Below are 14,861 nucleotides of genomic sequence, written 5' to 3' on the forward strand. Positions count from 1 at the left end.
TCATACAGAGTGAAGTCAGAAAGAGAAAGACAAATACCGTATGCTAACACATATATATGGAATTTAAGGAAAAAAAATATCATGAAGAACCTAGGGGTAAGACAGGAATAAAGACACAGACCTACTAGAGAATGGATTGAGGATATGGGGAGGGGGAAGGGTAAGTTGTGACAAAGCGAGAGAGAGGCATGGACATATATACACTACCAAATATAAGGTAGATAGCTAGTGGGAAGGAGCTGCATAGCACAGGGAGATCAGGTTGGTTCTTTGTAACCACCTAGAGGGTGGGATAGGGAGGGTGGGAGGGAGGGAGATGCAAGAGGGAAGAGATATGGGGACATATGTATATGTATAACTGATTCACTTTGTTATAAAGCAGAAACTAACACACCATTGTAAAGCAATTATACTCCAATAAAGATGTTAAAAAAAAAAAAAAAAGCAGGAAAAATTGAAAGGAAAAAGCAGCAGTCAGAATGGGCCTGGAATGATTATGAGGATGTCTATGGTTAGAAAAGAAATGAAATGGCATTCCAGCCTCAGAGACCAGCATGAAGAAAGAAGCGAAAATTTGTGTGGTCACTGGGATGGTAAGGTATGGAGTCAACTGGCATGGTCCTAGCAGGAAACAAATGATAGGCTTGTTCAAAAGCAAAATTCAACCAAGGAAACTTAAGATTTAATTGACTTTATTCAACGATATCAAGAATCGGGCAGGATCCAATCCAGCAAACTGAAACGATCTCTAAGGAGTTATGCAAAATCAAAGGCTTTTATAGACAGAAGGGGGTAGAGACAAGGAATAAGGAGATTACTTCATCTTTCTTTGGGGAGTGGAAGGGGTGTGTCAGGTAGGTTACCTCAATACTGCTGACCAGGAAATTCCACACTGACTGGGTAAGACTACATTCCTGGTAGAAGTTGAAATTTGCAATTAGGTTAGGTATTAAGTATTGGTTTGCTGATGTGGAGCTCAGCACAAGTGTCTTCATTTGGGGCCTATTGTTTCTTTTAACAGGCTAAAAAGAATGACTAAAGAGAGTCTAATGGGGACTTTTGCAATGTATTTGGAAGGGTTACATGAAATTGTGGAACACGCCGTGGCAGCAATAGTAGGAAGCAGTTAAGACAGGAAGAGGCAAGGCGAACAAAACCTAGAGAAATGTATAGCTGTAGAGGAAGGCCACCTGACAGGAGTTTTGGCCTTTCATAGAGAAATGATCCCATTGCCAGCACAGCCTGGCAAAGACAGACGGCTCAGGGAATAATGACCCCAGCCTCCAGTACTCTGACTCTGATATTTCTCTGCTGTCTCCCATTGGCCAAACACAGTGGGAAGCTCAGCTGGGATCCTCTGTGGAGATGAGCCTCCTGAGTCCCGGAGCAGGATAGACAAGATGGAGATGTGCAGGGATGAGAGCGAATTGCAGCACAGAAGAAGAGAAGGGTGGAGTTCGAGATGAGCCTGGAAAGGTAGTTTGCAGCAAGGAAACAGAAGGGGGCAACCTATTATGAAAAAGAGGCACCCTAGATTTTGATCACTCTGGGAAAAGTACAAGATATACATGGCACACAGTATTTCTGGAAAGCTCTCTTATAGGACTGTTCTCTCAAATATTACCAATTGTTATACGTATAAAAAGACCCTGAAGTCAGATAACCTGTGGCAACATTAACACAAGTTAATTAGGTATTATAAGAAAGTTTCTTAGGTCTTTTAATACACTAATGTACACCATGAATGTGAAAAAGTGAAATATAATAATGTAGTATTTCCAAAATACATTTAACCATTAAACTTTTTAAAATAGAACATCTCTTGGTAATACCTAGAGCTCAGTAGTGCCAACTGAGAAATTACAACTTGGCATAAACTTGCTTACTCTGTTGTGCTTTATGATATGTTTTATACTTAACTCTCTATCTTTTCAGTTATTTGAGGACAGGAAGGTGCCTTCTAAACCTTTTCAATCTGAAGCACTTTGCGTATTGCTAGGGGGTTGGAGATGGTGAGTAGAGAAGAGACCTCTATCTGAAAATGACTAAAGAGTCAAAGTGGAGAACTGAGACATGCAGGTAAGTCTGTAGTGTACGTAGAGGGTCATGGAAGAACAGTGGTCGGGGAGGTGCATGGTACTTTTCAAAAGAGCAAGCCACAGGGAGGAATAAATTTGGGAATTAAAGTTGTACAGACCTTCAAAACGGCACGGTAGCCACACAGGGAGGAATTGTGGCCAGTTTGCCAAAGCTGTAAGCATTTCTATGGGACAGAGAACAAAAACATCCATGAGGATGAATAAAATTCATTCCCCCAAAAGCATGTCCCTTTTTAAGTCCCAGGCTCCTTCACCCGTGTTCATTTGTTTTTTATTCTAAATGTATATGAGTGTTGTGCTTAGGATCGATTTCCTGGAAAGCCACTTTAACTAGTGAAGATTCAACAGGCATGTTCCACTGATTGAAGGATGATGGAATAATTTATCAGTATATTACTCAATGATTCAATGGAAAAAAATATGTACGAAGTACCTACTATTTACACAGAATCATGTTGTCTAATCACGTCCCCCATATTCTGGAAATGAAAAGAGTAAAATAGAGTCTGCAGAATGCCAGAAAAGTTTCCAAATGAATGAACCAGGAAGGCAGAGAGGAGAGACACTTTTTGGAATACATATAGTTAGAACAGGACATACATATCTTGTCTGCCTATGTCCCATGTGCAAAGCACAGACAGTGTGCACACAGCCAGTAAATATCTGTCCTCTCACCACTTACCCTGTTCCAACCGCAGCTCAGGGAACCTGCTGTAGCCAATCAACAGCTTATCTGCAAGAGTCTGCGGGATTCTAGAACTGCCATTCCAAGGGCTAAATGAGAATGCATTTGGATTACTGCAAAGAGTAACCTTGGGTTTGAAGGACCATTCTGTAATTTTCCGGGGGTAAGGGGATGGGGAGGATATTGCCTGGTGAGCATGCAAGTTTAAAACATCACGCCAATTTCACTAGACTTGCTTAGGACCTCAGCTCTGGTGAACTGCGGATGGCGGAACTTTACACTGTTGGCGGAAATTTACACTGTTAACAGGAGAGGGGGCTTCTTTAGGAACTGCGCTGACCTTGAGATGACTGCAAATTTGGAGTAAAAGTCTTGATGCAGCTCATCAAATTGGATTCAAATGAAAAGTCTAATGTAGGGCCACTTTAATATCACACAAAGAACTCGTCCCTGAATTGGGGGAAATAAATGCAGGGGGCACATGTCAGAGTCAGCAAGAGCCAGGGGTATAAGGGGTGGGGGGTGGAAAGGAGAGTGTTTTGTTCTCATTGTATTTATTTTTCTCCTTAATAGAGAATAGAAGGGGGATGGCTTGATGTCTGAGATAATGCAGTGTTTCCTCAATTCAGAGATGGTCATTTGTTCCTGTTTCAAATTTGAACATCTTAAAGATTCAGGGTGAAATCTTTTATTTTCTATAAGCTATGGAAGGTCACAGAGTGGTGGCTGTCATTGCCTGGGCACGGACAAACTTGGTTGTAATTCCTTATGACGTGACTAGACCCCTTGACATTTCAGTCAACAAGCTGTTTAAGGATCTTTTGGGAAGGAATATATTGTTGTTGGCTTTCCAACAAACGGTTATTGTCTAAAAACCTTCCATTGTCACTTTCTAGTAATGCACCGGTGCCAGAGTTTACTGATTAGGTATTCGCAGCACAGAAAAATCTGGAAGACAATCATGGAGCACTGTTGATTAATACATTTAATGGCACAAAGAAGATATTGTGGAGAAAAAAATATGGATGTTGATGACTCTGAGTCAAAGAGTGATTCCTGGAGACTGACATAAAGCTGCAGAAAAAATGGACAAAATTGTACAATGAGCTAATTTTGCTATTGTTATTTGCAAGGTTTCAGGAAAAACTTGTTGATATCTAGAGAAGAAGAAATGTGTCTGAAGCATACACTGTTTAATGCTTTTGATAAAAAATGGGAAATTCAGCTCTTTAAGGCTATCTTACTGGCAATTTTAAGCTGTAGACCTGTTGAGAAACAATTTTATGCGTTTAGTTATTTCCTCAGTGAATAGGTCAGCAATCTATTATTTGTTGCATGTCTCTTAGGGTAGCATGATCTGAATAATTAAGTCTTTACATAATAGAAAAGTAAAAACCTTTAAATCTATAGCTGACCCATGGGAACAATAATTTAAAATGTATAAAATGTCCCTGCCTTAGTTAAGAGTTTAAATGGATCATAATTTCACTTTTCATTGATGATTGCATCATTATCCACATAAATTCTTGTATATCCATGAGGAAATTGCTACTCTTCTCCAGTCCTTGGTTTCCTCATCTGTGCAATAAGGAAGGGAAGGGTTAACTGGGCAATTTTAAGGTCATTTTATGCCTTGAATGTTTATGCTTTTCTTGTATAAAAATCGTTAACATTTTAGGCTGAGATTGGGTCACTGATCTTCTCTATATGAAAACTCCAACCTAGAGTGTATTTCTAGGTGCAGTGGAAAGGACAGCACAGCTAGATCCAGCATCTATGTGACCTAGGCCAATTACCAGTTCTGGGCCACAGTTTCTTCATCTGTAAGAGGAGGAACCATACGAAGGGTCCATGAAGCTCTGCTATGATTTTTAAAAAACATAAGTTTAAGCACACAGAGGTTGTTGGAAAATTGGACACAGACTCTCAGGATTTTTGGCTTACTCTTGTGGAAAATAACTCTAAAGTCAAATCTCAACTTATTTTCTAAGCAAACTTCAATTGTGGGATACACGTAGAGAGTAAAATTTCTGCCTTGTATTCTCTGCTGCCCTTTCAATGGCTATCCTCTTAGACTTCTCCTACTGTCTGCATCGATGAACTCATCCATTAGTAAATATACACCATGTGCCTATTTTATGCAAGGCATAATTTTAGGAGTTGGCTTTCCTAGCCTAAAGGGACCCAATCTGATCAATTTATTCAAACTAAGGTTAGGGACTCCTAGGAATCCTTGCTGGTTTCTCTCTGGGAAACAATTAAAAACACGGATGACCCTGCTGGTAGTCTGACCTCTGCTCCCTCGGTGATTAACAATCCAATTAACAATGCTAGTTTAGTATTTAGTAGAGAATTACTTGCAGGTGCAAGTATTTGTGAAGATAATTATAAGCCGGATCAGTTTTTGCCTCCTCAGGAGTAATCATATATTTGTGCTTTTCAGTTTCTCTTGTGGGACCACTGGGGGCACAAAAATGTTACTTAAATTCCCAGGATACTTGAAGCCAACAAACAAAATGATTTTTAAAAAATACAGCACCCAAACTTTCTACTGTTTTCAGATCAAAGGAATATTTAGAAACTTCCTACTGATTATCATTTTGCCACTTTTGATTTCTTCTTCTCCAGCCATATAAATATTCTAAGTTATATAACCCCATAAATACAATATTTCTACTTCCACTTTTGAGTTTAATCACTTAGTATTCATGTGGCACATAGGATTTGTAAATCGTTTCATAATAATTAACTTGTTGAAGAAAAACACAGATGGATATTTTGGTTTTCAAATTATATTGAACCCTGGTATTTCCTTTAAATATGTATAAATATATATACCTATAACACCTATTATTTCCAAAATGTTTTATAATTATGAAACTTACAGTGATTTTTTTTCAATCTGACTTTCTGTTTCTGTATTCCAAAACTCTTATCATTCTAATCTTCCAATTGTGGTGTATTCTGGCAAATAAAAAATTAATTCCTATTTATAAATCTCTTAGCATCGTGGAGATTGGTCTAAAGGCATTTTGATACAACTTTCCACCAAGGGGTTTAGACTTATCTGGCATTTAAGAAGACCCCCTTGGACAAATATAGAATAAGCACATTATTATTCCTAATGCTTTATTCCAGTTTTACATTGCTGTATGTTCCTGTGGGTTATCTTTCCACATCTCTGAACCAGGCAATCCTGAACAGTAATAATGTTATATCTCCATCTGTGTCCACCCCCTTCATCCTCCCTCTCCTTTAAATACAGATATCAGGGTAACTATTGTAAATCTCATAAAATTAACTCAGTGACACTACAAATCTAATCATAAGAGAGCTTAGCTTAGAACAATAGAAAATAAATACCATTTTCTGTTTGTTCAGTAGACATGTATAGTAGAACATGTACCTACAAAAATGTTCATTAAAAGACAAAAATCATTTAAAAATAAAGCAAAAATTAGTGATATGGATTATATATTTCAAAATAAAACTGGGACATCTGATCCAACCCCCAAAAACGGTTTGAAAGAGAAAAAAGGGAAAGGGAACATGAAATAATAACATTATAAATAATAAAGAAAATATGACTGCAGATACATAAGCTATTTGAAAAATTATAAGTAAATACTGAATGATACTTTATAGTCTAGAAAATCTAGAGAATATATTGCAATAGTAGAAACCTGAATGGATATATGTAGAGATATCACAGAGATAGTTATAATTTTAGCACCCTCCATCAAAAGGAACTAGGCCCGGTTTGTTTTACTAGAGATCTGCAACACCCACCATAAGGATGACCTGATTTTTGTATTATTTAAAATTATATCAATAGTAACTGAGTAAAATTCATAAAGCATTTCAGTCAAAAATAAGCCTGAAAACAAACATATGAACATAGTAACATATGAATCTCTTTTAAGAAAAGTAAGTCTTGCAGACCCATGTTTTGATTTACCTATTACTTGTATATGTACAAGCTAAAAGTAGGTTAAAATTCCACATTAGTTATAGCTGTACTTTGAACCCTAAAACAAATGCACACAAATTAGATGCATACTTATAAAAAATGATAGAATATAGAATATATTTCTAGCCACCCCATGTCAACCATCACATTAAGTGAAATAAGTGGTAAAGGATTTGATAGAGGAAAGGCCTATTTTTCTATTTTTAAGTGTCTAAGCTTAATAAAACCGATAATGAGGATGCCTGGTCATATACATATTTTTTAAAAGAATTACGAGTAAGTTCAAGGTTTGGTTGACAAGGTTTAGTTACAAATCATCAGAACTCAATTTTTCAAAAGCCCTGCTAATGAGCAATCTTGCACTCTTCAAACACCAATTTTAATCAGGTACCATACAACTTTTCTGCAGATATGCCAATTCACTTGAAAATAAATGAGCATTGTGGTACTTTGAAAGCAGGAATTAAATGGCTATTTTACTTTTATTGCTGGAATAGGAGTGGATAAAATCTTCATTACTTATTTATAGCATCATTTATTTTTACAAATTAATATACTGAGGCAAAGTCTACGTCTGTGCTTCTCATTTCTGGCTGCACTTTAGAAACGTTTGTAAAGATTTTTTTAAAAGTTACTGATGTCCAAGCCCCAACTTTATGGATTCTGATTTACTTAATCTAGAGTTAGGCCCAAGGCTGTATAGGAAGTGCTGGGGACTTCTGAGCCACACAATGTATATACATGCAACTCTAAGACATTATTAACTGCCGTGATTAAATGCTTCTGGGCTTGGTATGCCCATATTAATGTGTTCTTTAAGAATGACCCAATTCTCACTTTTTTCTATCCCTTGTTGTCTGTACACCTTGTCATTTTCTGATCTAACCTTGGTGAGAATGCCGTCTTAAGCACAAAGGCACAGTAGGACATTGGACCTGATAGAAGTCCTCAGTTGTAGGGTGGTGACCCACATTTTCAAGATTATGCTTAGATGTGTGTAATTTTAGAAGATCATCAAAATAGAACACAATATGGAAGTATCTTACGATGAGACGAAATCTACAGAATACGTGTGTCCTGGGGTTTCAGTTTGAGAAGTGTGGTTAGAAACCAACATGACATATAAATACATACGCAAATACTCTAGATAACTAATATGAAATTGAGCCCAACTGTACTTTAAAGAAGCGACATATTACGATTAATAAGGATTTTTTACTAGGAAAGTAAATATAGCTTTACCATCAGCAAATCTATTAGTACAATTCACAGCACTAATGATTAAAGGAGAGGGAACACAAGACAATCCAAACAATATTAAATCTTTTTTGATGAAATTCACCCATTTTTAGTAAACTAGGAACAGAAAAAACCACTATGAACTTAATAATTTCTTCCTTAAATCTAGAGCAAACATCACATTTAACAGTGAAATGTTAAAATCATTGGACTTTAAAATCAAGGACAATATTTTAATTGCCCAAAACTATTATTATTCAACAATAACAATCTTGTCGATGAAACAAAAGGTGAGATAATATTGTTGGAAATTAAGTAACAATATGTGTATTCTGCAAGTAATATCAACTATCACCCTGGAAAATCTAAGAGGCTCACTTGAGAAATTCTGTGAATAATGAAAGTTTACTTTGGTAAGCTACCCAGATATAAAGGTAACACATGAAAATGAATAGTCTTTCCTTTATGCCAGTAATAACAAATCAGGGAGCATAATGGAAAAAAAGAGTTCTTATTCACAATAAAACAAGAGATACAAAATAACTAGACATCAGCCAAAGAAATATTCAAGGTATTCAAAAGAATAAATTGTAATTCTAGTTTCTAGCCAAGATAAGGTTAACTGGAACTGGATTTATCCAATTGCCTTAGCCAGATAATAAAAACTGGAAAAAACAAATTAGACAAAGGTTTTCAAGTACTGGAAAACAGGCAGTGCAGGATCCCCAGGAGAGGAACAGCAAATGAGGTAAGGCCTATAGTTGCCCCTCAGCTTACACCTAGAGAGTGTTTCGAGGCTGAGGTGCAGGAAAGAGGAACCTCAGTGAAGACTGTTGATCTCCTTGAGTTCAGCACTGATGTTGCTTTTCCAAGGAGGCCAATACAGTAAGATTAATCATAAGAAAGAGTACCATGGAGGAGAGAAATGCAGAGAGAGAGAGAGAACCACATTCTGAGATATACAGATCCCCCACCTCCCACTTTCAAGTCTTCAGGTGAGTACCAGTCAGAGCATGTATATGAAGCAACTGCTCAAGGCTTGGGAAAGTACATTCAGTAAAAAGCAGGCAAAGAAATCTACAGCACTCACAAAGGGAGAGGAATAATTTGTGTTCCAACCAGCCATATTATCAAATTCTCAAAACACATTGGGCATTACGTAGAATACTCAGAAGAACACTCCCTCCCTATGAAGATATAATTCGTTCAAGACTATAGGTTGCTGTGATGCCACTATAAAAAGCTTAAAAGCAAACCTCATAAGTCATTCTCCAAATAGCTTGACTACATTCCAGAATAAACCTCAAAAATATTTGAATAAGTGCAAAAATAGCCAGGACCCAACAATGTAAAATTCATGATACCATCCATAAAAAATTACCAGGCATGAAAAGACACAGGAGAATACAAGCCATAAACAGGAGAAAAATATACCAATCACAACTGACCTAGAAATAACACATAGGATAAAATTAATGCAGAAGCACATTAAAATAGTTACATAACTATATACTGTATATAAAAGAAGGTAAAGGACCATGTGAACATGTTAAGGACATACATGAATATAAAACAAAATGTCCAAACTGAACTTCTTCAGATGAAAATACAATGTCAGAAATGACAAGTACATTGGAATAAGTGAAAAGCAAAGAAGAGAAGCACGGAAGAAGAAAAGATGAATGAACTTGAATACATAGCAATAGGAACTATCCAAAATAAACCACACAGAATAAAAAGACACTTAAAAATGGACAGGACAGGGCTTCCCTGGTGGCGCAGTGGTTGAGAGTCCGCCTGCCAATGCAGGGGACACGGGTTTGTGCCCCAGTCTGGGAAGATCCCACATGCCGCGGAGCGGCTGGGCCCGTGAGCCATGGCCACTGAGCCTGCACGTCAGGAGCCTGTGCTCCGCAACGGGAGAGGCCACAAGAGTGAGAGGCCCGCGTACCGCACATAAAAAAAAACAAAAAAAAATGGACAGGACATCAATAAAGTGTGGGGCAATTTCAAGCACCCCAAAATGTATAATTGACATCCAAGACGGAGACCGGAAAATGATTAGAAAAGAAAATTTAATTCCAAAGTTTTCCCAAAAGTGATAGAAAATATAAACTCACAGAATCAAGAAGTTTAAGGAACTCCAAGCAAAAGAAACACGAAGAAAACTACACCAGGGAACTATACCAGGGAACATCATAATCTGTTTGCTTTAAACCAGTAATGAAGAGATAATCTTAATCAGATCCAGAGAAAAATGACACATATGTACTAAAGAACAAAGATGCAAATGATAACAGACTTCTCATTGGAAACAACGCAAGCCAGAAGACAGTAGAGAACAATTTTAAAGTTCTGCAGGAATAGAAACAAAAAAACCTCTGAACCTGGAATTCTAAGAGTTCTATACCAAGGTGAATCCATTTTCAGACATGCAAAAGCTTAAAGAATTTAATAGATTTTACTACAAGAAATATTAAACGAACTCCTTAAGGCAAAAGAAAAGTGATAGAGCACCAGAAATGGTAAATTTGTAACTATATCATTTCTCTCTTATTTTTACACAATATCATTAAAGGTCTAAAGCAAAAATTGTGACAATGCATTGTTCATTTTATAATAAATAAAAAAGTAAACGAAACCTAGACATCTGGTCTCAGAGAAAATGACATAGACTCATTTTTCCCTGTCCCAGATCCTGCTCTGCCCAGCCACTTCAAGTAGCCCACTCCACCTGCACCAGCAGAGCAAGAACTTGCCAGAAAGGAACTCCATCCCCCAAATTCCTGCTAAAGTGGGAGTAGGTAGGCCTGCTCCACTTGCACTTGAAACAGCAGACGCCCAGTGTTTCCCACCCTTACACGTTGTGTCAGAAGGAGACAGAAGACTGACATCTCCTTGCCATCCACCTAAGAACAGAATATGACCCAGGACCAACATCTTCTGACATTCCCACCTCCAAAAGAAAGAGACTCAAGTAAGCACCTTCTGTCCCAGCAGTTGACACCAGCAGAGATCCAGTGCAAATCTCATCAGCACTAGGCAGCCTGGAGGACTGACCCAAGAAAGCAGTCATTGAACCATAGGTGAGGCACCTCCTATTCCTCACCTGGCAGCACCTAGGCACAGGGAAATGCACTTTGCCTCTGCAGGCAGCATCAGCTGGGATGGAGCAGAAGCCCCAGTGGCACCAGGTGAACAAAGCAGACCATGATAGCATTGCAAGGTTTCAAAACCAAATTGTCATTGAAACAATAGATCACAAAAGTGGGACAGCATACCTGCTAAAGCTAAATGGGATTGCTTCTTGCTAAAACAGAAGATTTAAACAGGATTTAGAATCTCCTAACATAAACTCCAAAACGTCCAGGATTCAATTGAAAAATCATTCATCATAACCAGACATAAATGAGAAAAGTATATTCTGACTGTAATGGAAATAAATTAGAAATCAATAACAATACTGTCTTAAAAATCCATCAAATATGGAAACTAAATCAAATATCTCTATATATCCATTGAGTCAAAAAGGAAATTAAAATAGATGTTATTTCGAACTAAATGAAATTGAAAACACAACATATCAAAATTTGTGAGATGCAAGTAAAGCAGTAATTAGAGAAAATTTTATAACACTAATTGCCTATTGTATAAAGTAGGACTGCAAAGCAATGAGCTAATCTTCCACTTTAAGAAATTAGAGAAAATTAATCCCAAAGGAACACAAAGATAAATTAAAGGTAAGAGCGGAAATAAATGAAAACAGAAAAACAGACAAATGAAAGAAACCAAAAGCATGTCTTTGAGAAAGATCAATACAATGGATAAACTTAGATCCAGACTGATGAAGAATTAAAAAAAAAAAAAAGACCGACAATACAAATTATCAATATCAACATAAAAATGAAAGGGGAGGGATATTACTAAAGAGTCTTAGGACATTGAAAGGATAATAAAACAATATTATAAATAACCTATGAGAATAAAATGACCAACTTAGATGAAATGGACAAATTCACTGAAAGATATAAACTACCAAAACTCAGTCAAGAAGAAATAAACTAATAGCCCTATATCTAGTAAATAAATTGAATTAATAGTTAAAAACCTTTCCACAATGAAAACGTTGGGCACAGATGGTGTCACTCTTGAATTGTAACAAATATTTAAGGAGAAATAATGGCAATCTAGATAAATTATTCTCCAAATTAGAGTTTAAAACACTTTCCAACTCATTTAATGAGACCAGAATTATCCTGATATTACAAAGATATAAGAAAGCTGTATACAAATGCCCCTCATGAACTTAGACTCAATTCTCTTTTAAAATCTAGCAAATCAATTCCAACAATATATAAAAATTATAATACACCATGACTAAGCAGGAGGCTATCCTGGGAAGGCAAGTTTGGTTTAATATACAATTCACCTTTATCACCAAGATAAAGAAGAAATGCCATAGGGTCAGCTCAATAGATTCAGAAAGAAATATCTGGCAAACTCCAACATTCATTCTGATAAAACTTCTCAGAAAACTAGGAATTAAAAGGACCTATCTCAACTTGATAGAATACATCTCCAAAAACTCTACAGCTAACATTATAACATTTAAAGACAATGTTTTCCTGCATGATCAAAAACAAGTCAAGAAATTAAGAGTAATAGAGCTTCAGAGAAGGCTGAATTCTCAATCCTATAAAGTCTCTGATACCAATATCAACACTCTAATAGCAACAGGAGATGAAGTTCAGAGCCTTTGACTCCAGGATTACCCTCAATCTGCAGGGTCTTCTGAAGCAGTTCTCTGTCTTTTGTTAAAAGACAGTAGACTCACTTTCCTTGAAGAATAAGGAGAGGCTTTATTTTTTTTTTTTTTTTTTTTTTTTTACGGTACGCGGGCCTCTCACTGTTGTGGCCTCTCCCATTACGGAGCACGGGCTCCGGACACGCAGGCTCAGCGGGCTCAGCCCATGGCTCACGGGCTCAGCCACTCTGCGGCATATGGGATCTTCCCGGACCGGGGCACAAACCCGTGTCCCCTGCATTGGCAGGCGGACTCTCAACCACTGCGCCACCAGGGAAGCCCTAAGGAGAGGCTTTATTTAGACAAGGTGCTTTATAATCCATCACTGATGGTAGACGACAGCAAAAGTCTCAGAGAAGTGGCCATTCTAGGTTGAATGCAGTCATCCCTGGGTATCCGTGGGGGATTGGTTCTAGGACCCCTGCAGATACCAAAAGCCCCTTATATAAAATGGCATAGCATTTGCATATAACCTAAGCACATCTTCCCCTATATTTTAAACCATCTCTATGTTACTTATAATACCTAATAGGATGTAAATAATATGTAAATAATTGTTAATACAATGTAAATGCTATGTAAATCATTTCAAGCGTGTGTCAAATTTAAGTTTTGCTTTTTGGAACTTTCTGGAATTTTTTTTTTCCGACTATTTTTGATCTGTGGTTGGTTGACTCTGCAGGTGTGGAACCTGTGGATACAGAGGGCCAACTGTATACTACACCAGCAGATGATATTCTGTAGGAAAGTTCAGCAGATGCACTCTTTACCAAAGTAATAAGGAATGTGCTGATGAGAGGGGTGCCAGCATCACTGAGAATCTCACTGGTGGCAGAGCAGCTGGTATGATTCTGTTATAGAACCGGGCACCCTGACTGCAGTAGAACATGACAAAGTCCCCAAATAACAGAGGCTAGGTAGCAGTGCCTTACCATCTAAATCAAGTGGGTACAATGATCTCAGTAATCACCAATATCAGTGGCACAGAGGCCCAACCTACAAAGAGCTATGGAGATGATTAGAGAACATGGTATCCCTAGAGGCAACATAGATGGCCATCCAATGAGGATACTGCTTAATTTATACAATCCAATGAAATCAAGAATGGATGAACTTAAGGTTGAGGATGGACACACCAATAAAATAATATGACCCCTTAACCAGTGTCCAGCCCCGAGCCATTTTTCATACGCAGAACCCACAGAATGAAGAAGATATAGGATCTTTTTAAAGGTCTCTGAAATAGTGCTACAAGTTAATTCAGTAATAATTTCTCAGAGACCTTTTTGGTCACTTAGGTGAACACAGATAAAGAGAAATATTCAGGATTATGAGTATTAGACATATGGATTTTTAGACACATGATCTGAACTGACATTGATACCTATGACCTCCAGTCAGAGTGGGAGCATATGGGATGCAGGTAATAAATGAAGTTCTGGCCCAGGCCTGATTCGCAATGGATCCCCTGTGTCCACACACAAACTTGGTTTTTCTTGGTCTCTAAAAGTATTTTTGGAATGGACATGCTTGTAGTTGTCAGAATCCTAACATTGGTTTCTAGACTTAGGGTAAGAACTACTGTATTGGGGGTAGAGTAAATGGATACTTTGGAGATACGTCGCCACCCACTCACCCACCAAAAAAAGATAATAATTAAAAAACAATAGCGTTACCAAACCAGGTTCATCTTACCGTATGCACAACAAGCCGAGACGCTGAGACGCTGAGGTTCGCAGCAAAAAAAAAGGTTTATTGGCAAGGCAGCCAAGCGTAGAGAGGGGAGAACAACCTCAAATCTGCTTCCCGGAAGGAAAGTGGCTTGGAGTATTTATGCGCTAACGAACAAAGAAGCAGGGCGGGCTGAAGCGTGGGGAACGGGGGCGGCATGGGGAAAGGTGATGGGGAAAAGCTGTGGTAATTGTTCTGCGCAGGCCTAACTAAGCTACAGGGCTCTGCACATTCAAAAGGTCACCCAGAGGACACCGGCACATGCCCAGTTGAAGGGTCAGTGGTCCTCTTCAGTATTAACCAGCTTAGCTTGAACCAGACGCAGCTGACTCC

The 14,861-nt window shown here is 37.9% G+C and overlaps 1 protein-coding gene across 11 annotated transcripts in view; it reads right to left on the reverse strand.

Moving 5' to 3' along the window:
- Window positions 1-14,590, reverse strand: part of LOC307175250 (uncharacterized protein) — a 579,209-nt gene extending 564,619 nt beyond the window's left edge. For all 11 annotated transcript variants that reach the window (XM_079900182.1, XM_079900180.1, XM_079900189.1 and 8 more), the window contains exon 1: window positions 14,493-14,590. The gene's annotated coding sequence lies outside the window, so the exon portion shown is untranslated. The remainder of the gene's footprint in view (window positions 1-14,492) is intronic.
- Window positions 14,591-14,861: the final 271 nt, after the last annotated feature.

This window comes from Stenella coeruleoalba, assembly GCF_951394435.1.
Source record: "Stenella coeruleoalba genome assembly, chromosome: 16".
Taxonomy (NCBI): domain Eukaryota; kingdom Metazoa; phylum Chordata; class Mammalia; order Artiodactyla; family Delphinidae; genus Stenella; species Stenella coeruleoalba.